This window comes from Carettochelys insculpta, chromosome 3 (assembly GCF_033958435.1).
Source record: "Carettochelys insculpta isolate YL-2023 chromosome 3, ASM3395843v1, whole genome shotgun sequence".
Taxonomy (NCBI): Eukaryota; Metazoa; Chordata; order Testudines; family Carettochelyidae; genus Carettochelys; species Carettochelys insculpta.
In genome coordinates, this window is record NC_134139.1 from 192,952,716 (window position 1) to 192,970,068 (window position 17,353).

A 17,353-nucleotide genomic window follows, 5' to 3' on the forward strand; every position below is an offset into this window, starting at 1 on the left:
AGGTTGTTCCATCCTACATTCAGCAGGGTTGTAATTTTCAGTGCTTTGCACTTTTTCTAACCCTAATTGGCATTTCTGGCCAAGAGTGCCATTGTGATATTCAGTTAGCAAGAACCTTTAACCCTTTCTTTCTAATCTAGAGATTATCAGAGCAAACCAGGCCATTGTGATGTTTATATCAGATTATTACACATTCTGTATCGGGGACTACATTTAAACCACTTAAAAAATCTATAGTAAGAGAAGTGTGTGCCTGCCTGCTTGGTTATATTAACTAAACTGAATATGTTGCCTGAGTTTTCCAACAGCTTCCTATCCATTTCCAAGTACAATTCATAGTATTGACTTTGATCTATAAATCCCAATTTGGTTTAGATTTGGTTACCTGACACATCACCCATCTATGAATCAGTAGCTGAGGTAATTTTGGGAACTCACAGTAATATTCCATTGATTTAAGCATTTGGGGATTTTAATAGATTGTCCCAAGTGGAGGGCTCTTTAACTCGAAAATTTGACTCCTTTGTTTCTGAGAGAGCTAGTCTCCAATAGAGTTCACTGAAAGAGTTGCCTCCCCCACCAGATTGTCCTTGAGGCAGTGAGATATGTGAGGCAGGCTTTTCTTGGCGTTCTTGAATGTCCTTTTCATTGTTTTTGGAGAAAGAGATCACAACTATTGTGTTTTATTAAGTATGACAAAATTTAACTTGGAAAAAAATAATAATGGGGGACATTCAAAAGCACTTGCCATTGTTCTAACACTGTTCCCTCTGCATTCAATAATAATTCTTCTCTGATGGACTCCAGTGGCCACAAATAAGCATTTTTGAGAATCCCACACTACCTGAATTGTATATCTGCTAGGTCACAGCAGCACTACTGTTTGTTTTAGTTAAATTGTGTGGCTGTGGACAGCAAAGTATTCCAGAGACAAGTTAGCTGAGGTAATATTTTATTGTTCCAAAGTTCTGTTAACAAACTTTCAAGTTTTCCAAGAGCTCTTCTTGAGATGTGAATGATCTGAAGGAGAGGTCTGTATAAGCATGAAAGCCTATGTATGAGTAATGTCTAAACAATTCTATATAAACAGCCATCAAAGGGCCTGATCCTGCACTGAAGTACTTGCATGATTAAAGCTAGATGACTGAATGCAAACAGGACTGAGCCCTAACACTTGATGTCTGCTTGGCAGATCCCTTTTGGAAACACAATCAGAACAGCTTGTGGAATGTAGACTTCCTTTCAGGAACCAACAGGAATTCAAGGTTAAGGGGATGTCTACACTTTTAATAAGACAGCTGGGGAGTTGAACATGTGCCACTGGACTGCTTCAGTGTAGACACTCTCTACAAGGATGCAGAGAGTTTTCCCGTCACTGTAGTTAAGCCACCTGCCCACGAGGAAGAGTGCTTCCATCATCCTCACACTGTCTACACTGGGGTTAGGTTGGCATAGCTACATCTCTCAAGATTGTAGCTTTTTCACATGCCTGGGAGATGTAACTGGATGGATGTAAGTTCCTAGTGTACACCAATCCTGAGATTGGTGTTTTGAACAGAGCTGTTGGAATCTTAAGGCCTGGTCCACATTAAAATCTTAGGCCAACACATGTGGCTTTGAAAAATCCACTTCCCTCACCAACAGGTACTTAAGCCAACCTAAACCCCTGCTATAGATAGCACCATGTTGACAGAATTCCTAGCTACCATCGCCGGAGGATGTTGACTGCTTCTGTTCCCATCACCATAGGAAAAGTCCACACAAAGCACTACAGATGCAGCATTTCAAATGTAGACGAGCTTTCAAATGCATTTTCTTCAATCCAACCAGAAGAGACATTTGTAATAGGAACTATCCAGACATATGATCTTGAATGAAAAAAATTACAGATATTATCTTGATAGTTTTCTGTAAAACATTATTTTTCCTCTGTGTTGCCCAGATGTTTAGCATAATTGATGCAGTTCCAGCAAACAAACAGGATTTTGGGTGATATTGTGTATGCATGGAAAGGAATAAATTATTAAAATGTATATTCTCTTTTACTTGTGCTGCTCTCTAATTCTTTTTGCATCCCTCAATTTTAGTAACTGTGTAACTCACCTTTAGCAGATTTTTAATTGAACAATCTTGCTGAATTTGAATAAATGCTAATAAATGGCCTGTTAGTGTGTGATGCAAAAATTATTGGACATAATGTACATGTTCCAGAGCTAAGTATTTTATCTTGTAAGTCAGTTTCTCTTCATCCTTCAGTTGGTTTTTGCTTAAAATGTAGACAGTAAATAAATTATTGTTTGCTATTTTTGTTAGCCTGCTATAGAAAAGAGAATCGAAAGTGTAATGTGAAAGGAGTTTTGGTTGTTTTTTATTTACTATTGCTCAGTGAGGTCAGAATGCACTATTCTTTAATTATGCATATAGTTAACAATTTATTAATGGTGGACTCTCAAAGCTGGGATTTTTTTTTCACTTTGGGCCATCTAAATTCCTGGTTTAATAACTTTGTTGATATTAATGGAGATGCATCAGGGTGAAATTGACCCTGTGAGTTTATATCACTTCTTGCTGAAAAAAAGTAAACTTACAGTCTTCATAGTACTGACTAGCCTTTTGTATGAAAGATGATCAAATATACATTGATCTCACTTTTAGAAAAAGTATTCTCTGATGTCCATTAAAGAAAGTTCTCCTGAGAACTGGATCAGATTATAGAAACTCAGGTGAACGTGCATAAGAGATAGTTAGGAAGGGAAATTTAAAAAGAGACTAAATATATCCTTGATAACAAAAGTATCCATGAGGCCAAATTAATAAATCAGCAATATCATGCAACACTATTTGACAGTCCCTTCTTATATTTTTAAGAGTCCTGCTGTATAGACAAGACACATGTACTTTCACGATAAAGAGAGTACACTACAGTGAATTCAGAAAGATTTTAATGTAAAAGATTTGCATCCAGACCAACAAAAATGAAGATTAGAGAAATAGTCTGGCTGGCTCTACACTTGCCCCCAACTTCGAAGGGGGCATGTTAATCAGGGTGATGGGAGATTACTAATGAAGTGCTGCAGTGAATAAGCAGCACTTCATTAGGCTAATTTTCCCCCATGGCAACTTTGACATGTCAGACTTCAAAATGCTGGCATGCGTGTAGCCATGGGCACTTCAAAGTGCCTTTACCCTTCAAAATTTTGGGGAATAAAGGCACTTCGAAGTAGCGCAAGCACTTCACAGCGCATGCAGCTACACGCATGCTGGAACTTCACAGTTTGACACTTCAAAGTTGTCGGAGGGAAGAATTAGCCTAATGAAGTGCTGCATATACACCACAGCACTTCATTAGTAATCTCCCATCACCCTGATGACCATGCCCTCTTCGAAGTTGGGGGCAAGTGTAGACAAGCCCTCTGATGCACAAATTGGAGTTTTAAGTGTCATAGCTTTTATTTTTAAAACACCTCCTGTATTTCACTAATGCTGTAATCCTTACTGATGTTGGCATAAAGCAAAATGAGGGTTTCAGGACAGTTGTTTAATTTGCACCATGGCTCCTAACAGGGCCATTCCAGAAGTGCTTGGCTGACTCACTGAGAAATCAACTGGTATGTTAATGTCATGCTTGTGGGAATATGCTCCAATAAGAAAGTGCTCTGTTCTTACTCATTAAAATATCTGTAGTAAATTGGGGGTCCTGCCTCCATTCTCATATCTGCAGAATCACAAAAGGTAAATTTATGCTGCTGTAGCAGATAGCTCTTTGCCCACAAAAGCTTATGCTCCAAAATATCTGTTAGTCTATAAGGTGACACAGGACTTCTTGTTTTTGAAGATACAGACTAACTCAGCTACCCTTCTGTGATACTTGTATAAGATAGGCCATTCTCTCTTAAGAGTGATGATTCACTGGCTTCATATTGTGAGAATTTTTACATATTGTTCATTAATTTGGATGGGAGTTGTACAAATTCATAGTAGCAGAGCATGAGCTGCTTGAGTTGAAGCAGAGCTTCTCTTCATGAGGTTAGGCCAATGTTGCGCTGAGGGTCTGAGTGTTTCAGGAAAAATCAGTTTTACAAATTGGGTTGTGAGGCCATGTGCCAGCATTGTTCTTCCTAACACTGGTGAACATTAGTGGTCAAATATTTGATTGTCCAGTGATAGGGAGTATAAGAGCTTTCTTTAGAAAGAGTCCCATGACCTTTGTTCCAGAAACAATTACCTGGTACTGACAATGGAGGAAAAGCACTTTTTCTCTCTTCCAGTTCTGGTTAAGCGACAGACAAGACTGGTGAGACAACCCACAATTTTTAAATGCCTTTGATCTCCTTGACCTATGTCAATATGGTTTCAGACCCATGTATGGTACTGAGACTTGACTGGTAGTATTGGTCAATGACCTCCTGGTGAGGAATAAAAATCAAGTACCCATGCTGATACTATAAGATCTATCAGCTGCCTTCAATACCATGAATAAGGGGGAGCTACTGATTTGTCTGTGGACTTAAACTGACAGTGTGGGGATTGCCTTGTGATTGTTTGATTCTTTTCTTCCAAGAGATCAGAGATGCTAGGTGTGGGTATCTGCTTTTCTGGCCCACGGCATTCTCACATTAAATTCTATTGCATGATCTTTCCACAATCAATGTATGTATGAAGTTTGTGCCAAGGAGAAGGTGGAAGTTGACATATTTTCAATGTGTTCATGATGCTCTGCTCTCCCTACATTGACTGATCTAGAAAGTTTAACTGGATGGTGTTCTCATTTATTGGTAATGATTGGAACAGCTGATGCACAGTCCAGACAAGATGGTGGTGATTTCAGTTGTCAGGGGGGCAGCCAAAGGGAAAAATTACATCACCCTTTTTAAGGATATGTTTGACATTTGTCCATCAGTTTGCCTTCGTGGACTCACAGCTACAAGTAGATGATCACAGCAGCAATGTCCGGGGGACTATTTTCCATCTGCAGCTCTAAAGGAGGTTGTAACCTTCTTTTCTAGGATCTGCACCTCACCACTCTCATCTATGTGCTCGTGTCTGGAAATTACATTATTAAACTGTATGGGAGTCTGCACCTTAATACCATTTTGGAAACTAGAGTTAGAGCAGAAGGCAGTGCCTTCTTGTTAAGTGATGTATTGTATCTCATACCAATATATGCCATCAATGTGCCCTAAAGTGACTGTTGTTTTCTGCATACAGTTTAAGTTGCTACTTCTGAATAATTCATTCACCGCTACCAGAATTCAAAACTTCTTTCATTTATTATGTCTTTTTTTCTGGGTACCATTTTTTCCCTATCTGTTAGCTACATTTTCTCTTTCTCACTGGTCCACATTAGCTTTGAAAAAAGTTTACCAATGTTGCATCATAGTTGAAGTGGATGTTAATGAGAACTGTAAGGCTGATGAGTTCTTCTTTCCACTTGTGAACAAGTTCCTGAATGAGGTTTTATTGCAGGATAGCTCATTCTGCCTTTCCTGCCCACTCCTCATGTTTTAGATTTTCAATTGATTATGTTAGATTATAATACCTTTATTTACCTTTAAAACAGCCTTATTTCCTCTCAGAGGCCTGCTTAAGAACATAAGAATGACTTCACAGGGTCAGACTAATGGTCTGTCTAGCCCAGTATCCTGCTTTCCAGGAGGGGCCAGTGCCAAATGCTTCAGAGTGACTGAACAGAATAGAGCAATTTTTCTGCAAATCACAGACTTTGGGATACCCAGAACACAGAACTGTGGATTATTAACTTGATAATCTTGGCTAATAGCCATTGATAGATCTATCTTTCATAAATTTATCTAATTTTCTTGGACCCCAGTTATACACAATATCCCCTGGCAATGAGTTCCACAGGTTGACTGAACGTTATGTGAAAAAGTACTTCCTTATGTTTGTTTTTAAACCTACTGACTATTGATTCCATTGAGTCTTATGTTATGTGAAGGTGGGAATAATATTTCTTATTCACTTTCTCCATGCCATTTATGACTTTGTAGATCTCTTTTATATCCTTCTTAGACATCTGTTTTCATAAGTGGTTTCTTATGTTGTGGGAAGTGTTCCATATTTCTAATTATTTTGTTGCCCATATCTTTGTCTTTTCCAGTTCTAATACTACTTTTTTTTTAGTGGGATGAGTACAACTGCATAAGGTATTCAAGGTACAGGTGTACCATGGTTTTATACAGTGATATTATAACATAATGTTTTGTTTTCCTAATGGTTCCTAATATTCTTGTAGCTTTTTTCTGGCAGCTACACACTGAGCAGATGTTTTCAGAGAACTATCCACAGTTACTCTAAGATTTCTTTCTTGAGAGGTAACAGATAATTTACACCCCATCATTTTGCATGGTACCATGGTGGTCCTGGACCTTAATCTCTTACCTGGCAGCCTAAATTTGGCCTTCACGATCTCTCTCTTACCTTCCCTGTGTCGTTGGTACCTAAATGTATCTTGACTATCCACTTTGGTACCAAATGACTGGAAGACGGCCAATATAACACCAATATTTAAAAAAGGCTCTAGAGGAGATCCTGGCAATTATAGACCGATAAGTTTAACATCAGTACCAGGTAAATTAGTAGAAACACTAGTAAAGAGTAAAATTGCAAGGCACATAGAAGAGCACGAATTGTTGGGCAAAAGTCAGCATGGTTTCTGCAGAGGGAAGTCGTGTCTGTCTAATCTATTAGAATTCTTTGAAGGGGTTAATAAACATGCGGACAAGGGGCACCCAGTGGACATAATATACCTAGATTTCCAGAAAGCCTTTGACACGGTCCCACACCAAAGGCTTTTATGTAAATTAGGTGGTCATGGGATAGGAGGAAAGGTCCTTTCATGGATCGGGAATTGGTTAAAAGACAGAAAACAAAGGGTTGGAATAAATGGTAAATTTTCACAATGGAGGGGGGTAACTAGTGGTGTTCCCCAGGGCTCAGTCCTGGGACCGATCCTGTTCAACTTGTTCATCAATGATCTAGAAAATGAGGTAAGCAGTGAGGTGGCAAAGTTTGCAGATGACACCAAGTTGTTCAGGACAGTCGAAAGCAAAAGGGATTGTGAAGAACTACAAAAAGATCTCAGCAAACTGAGTGATTGGGCAGCAAAATGGCAAATGAAATTTAATGTGGGTAAGTGTAAGGTAATGCATGTTGGAAAAAATAACCCAAATTACACGTACTACATGATGGGGTCAAATTTAGCTACGACAGATCAGGAAAGGGATCTTGGAGTTATAGTGGATAGTTCTCTGAAGACATCCACGCAGTGTGCAGCGGCAGTTAGTAAGGCAAATAGGATGTTAGGAATTATTAAAAAAGGGATCGATAATAAGACAAAAGATATCATACTTCCCCTATATAAAACTATGGTACGCCCACATCTCGAGTACTGCGTGCAGATGTGGTCTCCTCACCTCAAAAAAGATATATTGGCATTAGAAAAGGTTCAGAAAAGGGCGACTAAGATGATTAGGGGCTTGGAAAGGGTCCCATATGGGGAGAGGCTAGAGAGACTGGGACTTTTCAGTTTGGAAAAGAGGCGATTGAGGGGCGATATGATAGAGGTATATAAAATCATGAATGGTGTGGAGAAAGTGAATATAGAAAAATTATTTACCTTTTCCCATAATACAAGAACTAGGGGACACCAAATGAAATTGATGGGTAGTAGGTTCAAAACTAATAAAAGGAAATTTTTCTTCACACAGCGCACAGTCAACCTGTGGAACTCCTTGCCCGAGGAGGCTGTGAAGGCCAGGACTCTATTAGGGTTTAAAAAAGAGCTTGATAAATTTTTGCAGGTCAGGTCCATAAATGGCTATTAGCCAGGGATAAAGTATGGTGCCCTAGCCTTCATAACAAGGGCAGGAGATGGATGGCAGGAGATAAATCACTTGTCTTCTGTTCTCCTTCTCTGGGGCACCTGGCATTGGCCACCGTCGGCAGATGGGATGCTGGGCTTGATGGACCTTTGGTCTGACCCAGTATGGCCATTCTTATGTTCTTATGTTCTTATGACTACCAGCTCCATCCCAGCACTGCACATAAGCCTATATAACATCTTAAGGGACCTGTAACGTTTGCATCCCACAGGCAATTCATCATGCTGTTCTCCGATTCATCGGAAATCCATCTATATTTTTAATAATCTTATTCTAATTAAGTAAAATGTGTCCCATTCCTGTGAATATCAAAGGTGAGAAAATTGCCCTTGTAATGCATAAGGCAGTTAAGATCTCTGTTAAGGTTTAGGTTAAATGTGTCAAAATTGTAAATTAATTTCAGCTCATATGTCTCCTTCTGTAATTGTGTGGTAAATTCTTTTGTAGAAGAATGGCTAATTTTACATCCAGAGGTACAAGCATTTCAGAGTTACGAACAACCTCCATTCCCAAGGTGTTCATAACCGCAAGGTTCTACTGTATTGGTTTCATTATCATACCTCAAAAAGACTGTGCATATTCCTTTAGCAATTTGCTGAGACACTGACTTGCACTGAGAAACAGTCAGGATTTTATCCTATAAGTTATGACAATTTATACCGGTTGAGGATTTGCCTGCGTATATTAAAATTTTATGTGCATGCTGAAAAATGTCTGTTTTATACAATAATTAGTAATGGGTACTGTACTGCAAATTAGATTGTCAACTCTTTGGGGTGAAGACCCTATCCACTATTGTTCCTTGTACAGCATCAGCACAGTAAGGCTCAAATCCTGGTTAGGGCTTCGAGTAGTTGCTGGTTACAGTTAGTAATAGCTAACTGTTTTAAGGGGAATTTGCTCATTAAATGGTAGCTGTTTTGATCCCTGACTACCTCTATGGGAGGAGATACTTGCCTGTAAGCATTTGTCTGTCTGTGCCTTTTTATTTTCAGTGAAGGGAGAAAATAAACTAGGTTGCATATTGGATACATTATCTCAGTATTAAACTGTCATTCCCAATAACTTTTGGGTAATTGGAACAGAGAATCGCCACTCTTCATCCGTCACTTTAAATGAAGGCCATAGTAAAATAGCTTTGGCTGCTGGGAACCACAAATAAGAGCACGGTATCCATTTCAGTTCCCTTTTGCCCATGGAACTGTTTGAAGAGGTTTTAGCACTTTGAGCAGCAGAAGAAGGAGGCATATCAGCAGTTTTACAGGTCTCTTAGGGGGGTTGCTAAAGTGCACTGTAAGGACTTCCCAGGACATCCTTCGCATTCTTGGATTTTGTTTTTTAATCTGGCTGACATACTGTATTGTATGGTATTGGTAGCATTAGCTCCTGGATTCTCACTGACAGTAGAAGTATCATTGATGAGAAAATGAGTTGTCGTTTCACTGCAGAATTCTAAACAATGTTATCTTAAGGTTACAAAGGCTACTTAAAAATAGGCTACTTTGTCAACTACAGTAAATTTTTTCATATCAGGCAGCCCCGAAACCAGGAGATTGCCCGATATTCAGATATTCTGGATAACAGAGGGGTATACCTAGCAATGCATAACACTCAAGAGAAACAAGATTAGACATTACAAAAATATATGAGAGAACTTTATTTACTAACAACAGTAGTATTGTACACTGTACACTAATACTGTATTTGCTGTATTGATTTGTATTTACTTTTCACTATACTGTGCTTATCGAAAACGTAACTAACATTTACTTATGGTTAAAATGCTGGTTACTTGAGAGTTCCAGAAAATAGAATGCTGGATATGAAAGACTTTACTAGTGATCTAGGTAACCTGTGTAATGTGGGCTAAACGTATGACTGTGGGGCAACCCTGCTCTCAGCTACCCTCCTGAGAATCTGGAATAATTAAATATCTATCCATTCTTCCATTAATTTTCTTATCGATTGAGAAGCATTGTTACTAGGTGTTTTTTGTTATTTACAGACAGAAAAATGGCTTCTGGTTTTTGTTTTTCTGTGTTTTTTGTTGGTTTGGTTTTTTTTCCTGTGGAGTAAGAACCAGGCTAACCCTAGTTTTGTGTTCTCTGTGTGTCTCTGAAAAATACAACGACTACATTTTACTCTTTTAGAAACTGTCTGTTGTAAAGGATTAGGGCATAGGCAGTCTTGCCTAGTGGTCACAGCTGGACCAGCACCCACAAGTCAAAGATGGCCATGAGATGGTAGTCAGTGAGCAGGGGTCACAGAAATAACAAAAGTCAGTATTAGAGTCAGGCAGGGACCATAGATCAGAGGTAGTATCATATGGAAATGAGAGGCTAGCATTAGGGTCATAGGCAGGCTGAGGATGGAGACCAGAGATCAGAAAATGAAGTGAAGTCTGGAGTCATAGCAGGCCAGAAGTCTGTAGTTGCCCAGATATCTCCATGATGCATCTACTAGGGTTAATTAGTATTTATGGGTCAGTCAGAGAGCTGCAGTTACTGTCACTCTGGATAGTTTGGGCAACACATCCCATGGCAGCTAAACTCCACAGTACTTCCTGAATGTGGCTCTGCATGGCCTCCTCTCCTGACGGTGATGTGGCAACTGACCCAAGCACCACAAACCCAGATTCTAGTACCACCGATCCTTACACCAGCCAAATTCAAGTGGGGTGTGAGCAGGAAGGTAGTTTGTCTCCTGTGAAGTTTAGAGGTAACTCTCCAAATCAGCAAAAACAATGAGAAATTCTGTGGCACCTGATAGACTAAAAGTTTTTGGAGCATAAGCTTTGGTGGGCAAAGACCAATGTTGTCAGATGCAAGTGACGTGCATCTGATGAAGTGGGTCTTTGCCAGCGAAGCATACTCCAGTAAATCTGTTAGTTTACAAGGTGCCACAGGACTTCTCATTGTTTTTGCGGATACAAACTAACACAGCTACCCTCTGATATTTGTCACGAAATCAGGATTTGATTGTTCTTAATGATTGTCCAAGGAAACTGAGCAAGCAATACTTCAGGAGAGGAAGGCTTTCCGTCAATTTAGAGGTGAAAGTCTCTCTTATCATTTCATCAGTCCCCCTGAACCATCCATTTTTTATTTAGGCCTCAGAAGTTTCTTATCCTGACAATGAAACCCATTTTCCACTGAGAGGGTTACATTATTTTTCAAACATTTTTTCTCAAACAGATATTGCTGCATTTTTTAGATGCACCTGATGAGGAAAGTCTCCAGCTTAGGTGAGGCCAGTCTTCACTAACCAAGAATAACAAAACTACTTTTTGTTATTCTTGATTGAAAGGACAGTCTCTTTATTTTATTCTTTTAAATTGCAAAAGAGAAAAATGCAAGGAACTAAACACATCCCAGTAGCATAATGGAATTTTTCAGCCAGTTGGTAGTAGATCAGTAGTTACTATGGCCACCAACTGGTCAGTCTATTGTGCAAGGCAATTTCAGGTTGCAATAATTTATTTAAATTTGAATAATTTACTGTAGTAACCTTCTATAATGCATGTCACTGCGGTATCTGAAGAGCTGTGATAATACTTGGAATTTTTATAGTGCTTTTCTCCTGAGAATTTCATAATGTCTTAAAAACACTAATGTGTTGGAATTTACAACTGCAACTGTAAGCAAATGAGATATAGGAAGGTCCAGAGTCTAGCTGAAGACCACGCATAAAGTCTGTAGTAAAGCTAGGACTACAACACTGGTGTCCTGAGTTGCGATTGTGTGCCCTAAACACAGGTCAGCCTTCCTCCCCATTGTCAGACTCTATTGCATTCACTCAATTTGAAAGGTGTAGGATGCAGTTATATATGATAGCTGATGAGTACTAGATTATTTAATGAGTTTCGCTCTGAACTGAACAAGACCTGCTTATGGAGACTTCTTGTTCAGAATGCTTGTGCCCAGCATGACTCATGTCACTAGCCATGGTGAGTACAACCTTCAGGGGCAAGGGAATTGAGGAGAGAATTGCTGGAGGTTGAATGAAACTCTGAATATAGGGCAGTGGCACTGAACGCTGCCATCATTTTCCGCAAGCTGTGGTGATTTTAGCTGATATCTCACTCCCAGAGGGAGCAAAGGCACCGAGGTCACAGCGGCAGCTGGCATCCCAAAGTCACCAAGGCCTGTTTGCTGCTCGCCTTGCTTATTGCAGTGGAGCCTGCCAAAGTTATCGCAAACTGGTGTGGGAAGGTGTTCTAGCATGGAGGAAGACATAAGGCTGCCACCCCCAGAAACGTTACAGAACAGACTGCAGGGTACCACCGTGAATGTTCATCAGCATCTCTCAGGAAGGATCAAACAACAACCCTTTGTACACAAACAAACTGCTCCACATTTCCCTCCCACACCCAATGTCTATTCAATGGGGCAATGGAAAGCAGATAGTAACACTGCTGTACAGCTGCCTCTTCTAGTACAAGTAAATTACTGAAATGTCAATAGCTGTATCCTGCTAAGCTGGGAGTGCAATCAGTACATCATTGTAATGGGAAACACATTTATGTGGGTACTATGGTTCCTTCCCTTGCCCAGGCTCCAATGCTGGGACTGACTGGACTTAGTGGAATCCAACATAGGTCCTAGCTCGTGGTGCATGGACTCAAAATGTATGGACTCAAAATGTAAGATTGGTTATAGTGTTCAGAGTATTCCTATTGTAGCAGGTTTCAGGTAGAGTGTAGCCCTCAACTAGCCATATAGGTAACTTTTAAAATGAAACTTTAAACATAACAAGTGAAAAACTCCTACCTAGATTGTGTGCAATTGAACTATAATTAAGAACGAAACATGAATGATGCATAAAAACGGACACTGAAATTATGCTAGGTATTCATTAAGTATTCTTTGTGTTCTATTGTGTGTTTCCACCATTTCTGAAATGCATCCTATTGATGAGATGGACTGTAATAGACCTGTCCAAGGCTTTCTTGTCTTTTCATGTAAATAGGCATTTGGCAGCATTTTCAAATGCATACCTGATAAAATTTTGTTTAGTGCATTTCACTTTTTTCATGTGCTCCTTGTTTAGTTCAAACAAGCATCTGACATGAAAGCTAAAGATAAAAGTGTGACACAGTACAATTAGCTTCTGTGAAGTCTGCAAAACCTTAATGGAACACATCTCTTCCCTATGCACAACTAGCATAATGCAGGCCATTTTTTAGTCATTTGTGTTATACATGAGAAGCCTGAAATGAGCACTTATGTGCGCATATGTAACCACAGACCCTGTGTCTGATAATACTGGAAATAATTAAGCTTTTCAATTATGCAAAGCAGTAATTTCTGCAGTCAAGTCAGAGACATGTAACACTTGTAATGTAACCCTTCATACAGTGAGAAAAATAACCTGGAATTTAGAGCAGAGTCCAGAAACACAGTAAATATGAGGAAATTTTGTAAGCAGCGTTTGCCTTTGTCCATCCAGTATTGTTTAAATTGTGCCTTATTAGTGCGTGTTGTGATTTTATGCCAGCTAATTTGTTGCTGTTTCTGGTTAAATAAATGCAAGCTTTAAGTGCAGTTTGAAATCAATGTGCTAAACTTGTGCATTTAAACCTACTGACCCATTAAGAAATAGTATTTGAGAACAGGCTTTGTGAAAATGCGCTCTTGAGAAAGTTTTAATATTTTGCTGAAGCAGATTAGACTGGTTATTGGTAGCAAACCAGCAAGCTTCTTCCCATTGTGATCAGGCTTTTTTATTTCCCTTGGCCTATGTAAGTGTCTTTCCTACATTTCATACTTGGAATTAGAAATAGGATAATTGGGGTCCAGATCCAAATACAAACTTCCCTCTGTTTCAGGGCATCCTTGGGTTTTGGGCTGTGCTTGACCAGTTGGAGAGAGAGCCTCACGCTGTGACATTTGGGGCTGGATTTTCCCAAAGTCTGGAAGGGGATTGACCTAATACTTTTCATCTCACTTCTGGATTTACTTTGCGGGTTCTGCTACAATTATGACGTATATGTGGCCCTGTATCCTTCAGAATATTGATATAATTTCATTTGCCTTGAGATGTACTCCACTATTTACCATAAAACTATTTTATGGGTGTGAGGCTGTGACAAAAGTTGCCCTGAAAAAGTCTTGTGATTGCTTCATTGCATTCTGTGGCTTTTGATGATAGCATGAAAATATTTTTTTTAAAAATGCTTTAAGAACAATTCAGCCAACCCCAATACTTGCAACAAAGAATCCCTAATATACAGCTGGCAACATTAAAATAGGAGCACCACATTTTGGAGCACTTAGAAAGATGCCACAGATGGAGTGTCATATATAGAGGTTGAATAGGAATTGGAGGTTCCTTGTGGAAAGGCATACTCTCCTTCCCTCTGTTGATCTTGTATTGTATTTGCTGTCATAGAACGTAGTCATGAGTAATATAAAGTTCTGGGAAAATATATCCCACCCAATTTATTGGCAGGGAACAGCAGTATTACATTTCTTCTGCCCTGCCACTGACAGGACACCAGTGCTCAGTGTGGTATGCTGCAGTGGTCTCTTGCCTGTGTAGACTGATTTGACAGCTGTAGAGAGGTGCAGCCATGGAGTAATCCAGTTGCCCACAGAGGGACATTTCTGCAGAATAGCTGATCAAAACCAAAACAAAACAAAACAAAAAAAAACCCCACACATTCCCCCTGCCCCCTTTGAAAAATTTCTAACAAATTTGCATGTGAGATTTTTTCATGGGCAAATTTCCAAACTGAAAAACGTTCAAAATTCTTATTGTCTCCCATCCTTAAAATGAATGCTGTCTAAGGGATTTGTCCCCTCATGTTTTCCTTTATTTATTTTTATCTCTTGTTGTCATTTTACTTGTCCAAAACGTTTTGAAAAGTTGTAGAAGAAAGAAAAATGAAGAAATAACCATATGGAAGCCGGAACAGTATTAATTTTATTGCACTTAGTGGGAATAATGGGAAAGGTGTTAAAACATAAATGAAAATTTAAGTAATTACTATTTGCGAAAAAAACCAAAAAATTTCAAGTGGAAACAAAATTTACATTTCACAAGTTCCCACAAAAATCAAAAATGCCATTTTCCTAGGGAAAAAATGTTGTTTTAGCCAGAAATTGTTTCTCTCTAGAGAGAGTGTTGATGTAGCTATGGAGGTCCCAGGATATTAGGGAGATAAGATGGGTGAGGTTGTATCTTTTACTGGAGCAGCTTCTGTTGGTGGGAGAGACAAGCTTTCAAGTGAGCTCTCTCACCACAGAAAATGATTCAGTAAAAGATGTTACCTCAAGGACCTTGTCTCTCTTAAGGAGCCTCTATCAGCTATACCGTGCTAGCACATGGACAGTGGTCAATAGGGAAAGCAGCACAGAGAAGGTTGTTTGCCTCAAGGCAGACTCAGGGGTTGGTTCTGTCTCCTAGGCCTAGTTCACCCCACACTTTAGGAGAAAGAACCACCCCCAGCACCTTCTGAAGCTCAAGGGAGAAAGGTGCTATTGATGAGAGATTGAAGATGGAGAGGAAGCAGAGCCTAGACATGATAAGATGGAGTCAGAAGTGAATGAGGTGAAAAAGGAAACATTAGCTGAAAAGATGTGAGGCAAAGGTAGGGTGACCATATTTACAAAAGGGAAAATGGGACACCATGTGGGGCTATTCTGAGTGCCCCACCTTCCATGTGGGACTGACTGGTGTGAGCCACTCACTAAAGCTGTCCCTTCTAACTAGGAGAGCTGGGGTTGGCATTGCTGGTTGCTCATGCTCTGCCTTCCCCGCCCCAGCCTGGTCTCTCCCCTGTTCAGGGCTGGCATGGCCAGTCCCCACTCCCAACCTATCCAGTTGGCATGAGAAAACTGGACAAGTGCCCATTTTTGCAAAAAAAAGTCAGGACAGCCAGGACAGGACTTAAAAAGGGGACTGTCCTGTCCAAAATGTGACATATGGTCACCTTAGGCCAGGGGTTGGCAACCAAATAGAAGAGCCATTTTTTCCAATTTGGTAAAAAACTCAATAATTCAAGAGTTGCAATGCATGTGCGTATGAGACTGTCCTTAATAAATAACATCAAACCATAGTTTTTGTAACCCCTATTTTAAGAACAGTGCACACACAATGATTTGTAATGTGTTATGTGTTTACTGTGGGATGTTCACAAACTTTTTACCTATTCTATTTCCTCGCATTTTACGTGTGTGTTTGTACCACTGCCTTCTTGATTTTCATTCCCGAGCCTTCTCTCTCTCTCTCTCTCTCTCTCTCTCTCTCTCTGGAGGGACACTGGGGGAAGGAGGGTTGTTATCCAACATTTGAAGATCAAACATCGTTTGCCATTCAGATACAAGTTGTTCATTTTGGGGCTTTTGAACATTCACCGTTTATCAAAAATAATCAGGAGGGTTTTGTTTTATTTAACTTCACAATTATAGTGTTGGGAACCACAAAGAAGTCCTGAAGGAGCAATTTGCGGCTCCGGAGCCGCAGATCGCAGGACCTGCCTTAGGCTGAGGGAGACTTACGGTTTGCAGGAGCAGTGAGAAATTGGATTGGCTTGCGGGGAGGAGCAGGTGTATGCTGAGAGGGTGGAGATGGGGTATTTGATGGGCATGATAGAGGAGACTTGAGCTCCTTCTGGGACAAAGAAGTTTGCAGTTCTGACAGAACTTGCAAATGCGACGGCAGCCCCAAGAGTATAGCACCAGCTTCTTGTCCCTCAGCACTGAGGCCAAATTACTCCTTTGAACATAGAGCAACAAGAGGTCATCCTGGCAGATAGGACTTGCGTGCATGAAGGCTCTGAGTACTGTTTCCTCAATGCTCATTCACTGACTAATAGGCAGCTTGTTCCATTTCTTTTATGGTTGCTCATACCAATAAGCACTTTTAATCCCCAGAGATGAAGTGGCCTCTAGTTCTAGATAAACTGGACCTACTGGAGCACTCAAATGCATTTTTTCAGTGAGATCAGGCATAGTTTGGGGGGAACCCAGTGAAACTGAATGGGTGCCTGGCAGAACATTTAATCCTGTGTGATTGTTTAAATGATTGCCATTCTGATTATGCTCCCTCCATGCTTAGTGAGTCCTGCTCCTTTCACTACTCTACAGTTGTGTTAACAGCTCTGAAGAACTGTCAGCATAGCCACTTCAGCAATGGTTAAACGGTGATTTATTTTTTTAATTGTTATTAGGATTCAATTTTTAGGGGTTGCCAGACACTAAATACTAAGTCTTCTCTTTGCAATTACACAGTAATTTGTCCTACTGTTGTAAAGCAGCTCTTTTTTGACGCCTGCTTCCTGCTAAACAAAACTCACCTTTTATTTTTTAAGAGACAGGGCAAACAGAAAACGGTCCCATTTTTGTATAAACTGATTATATGAACAGATGGTATCAAGGTTAAAAAATGCAGAGGCATTTATTTCTAAAAATCCTGGGATATTTTTAACCGTGGCTCTATTAAATGTTTCC

The 17,353-nt window shown here is 39.8% G+C and overlaps 1 protein-coding gene across 3 annotated transcripts in view; it reads left to right on the plus strand.

The window, feature by feature from the left end:
- The window catches only part of KLHL29 (kelch like family member 29), a 607,456-nt gene that overhangs the window by 362,131 nt on the left and 227,972 nt on the right, over nucleotides 1-17,353 (plus strand). The gene's annotated exons all lie outside the window — the stretch shown is intronic.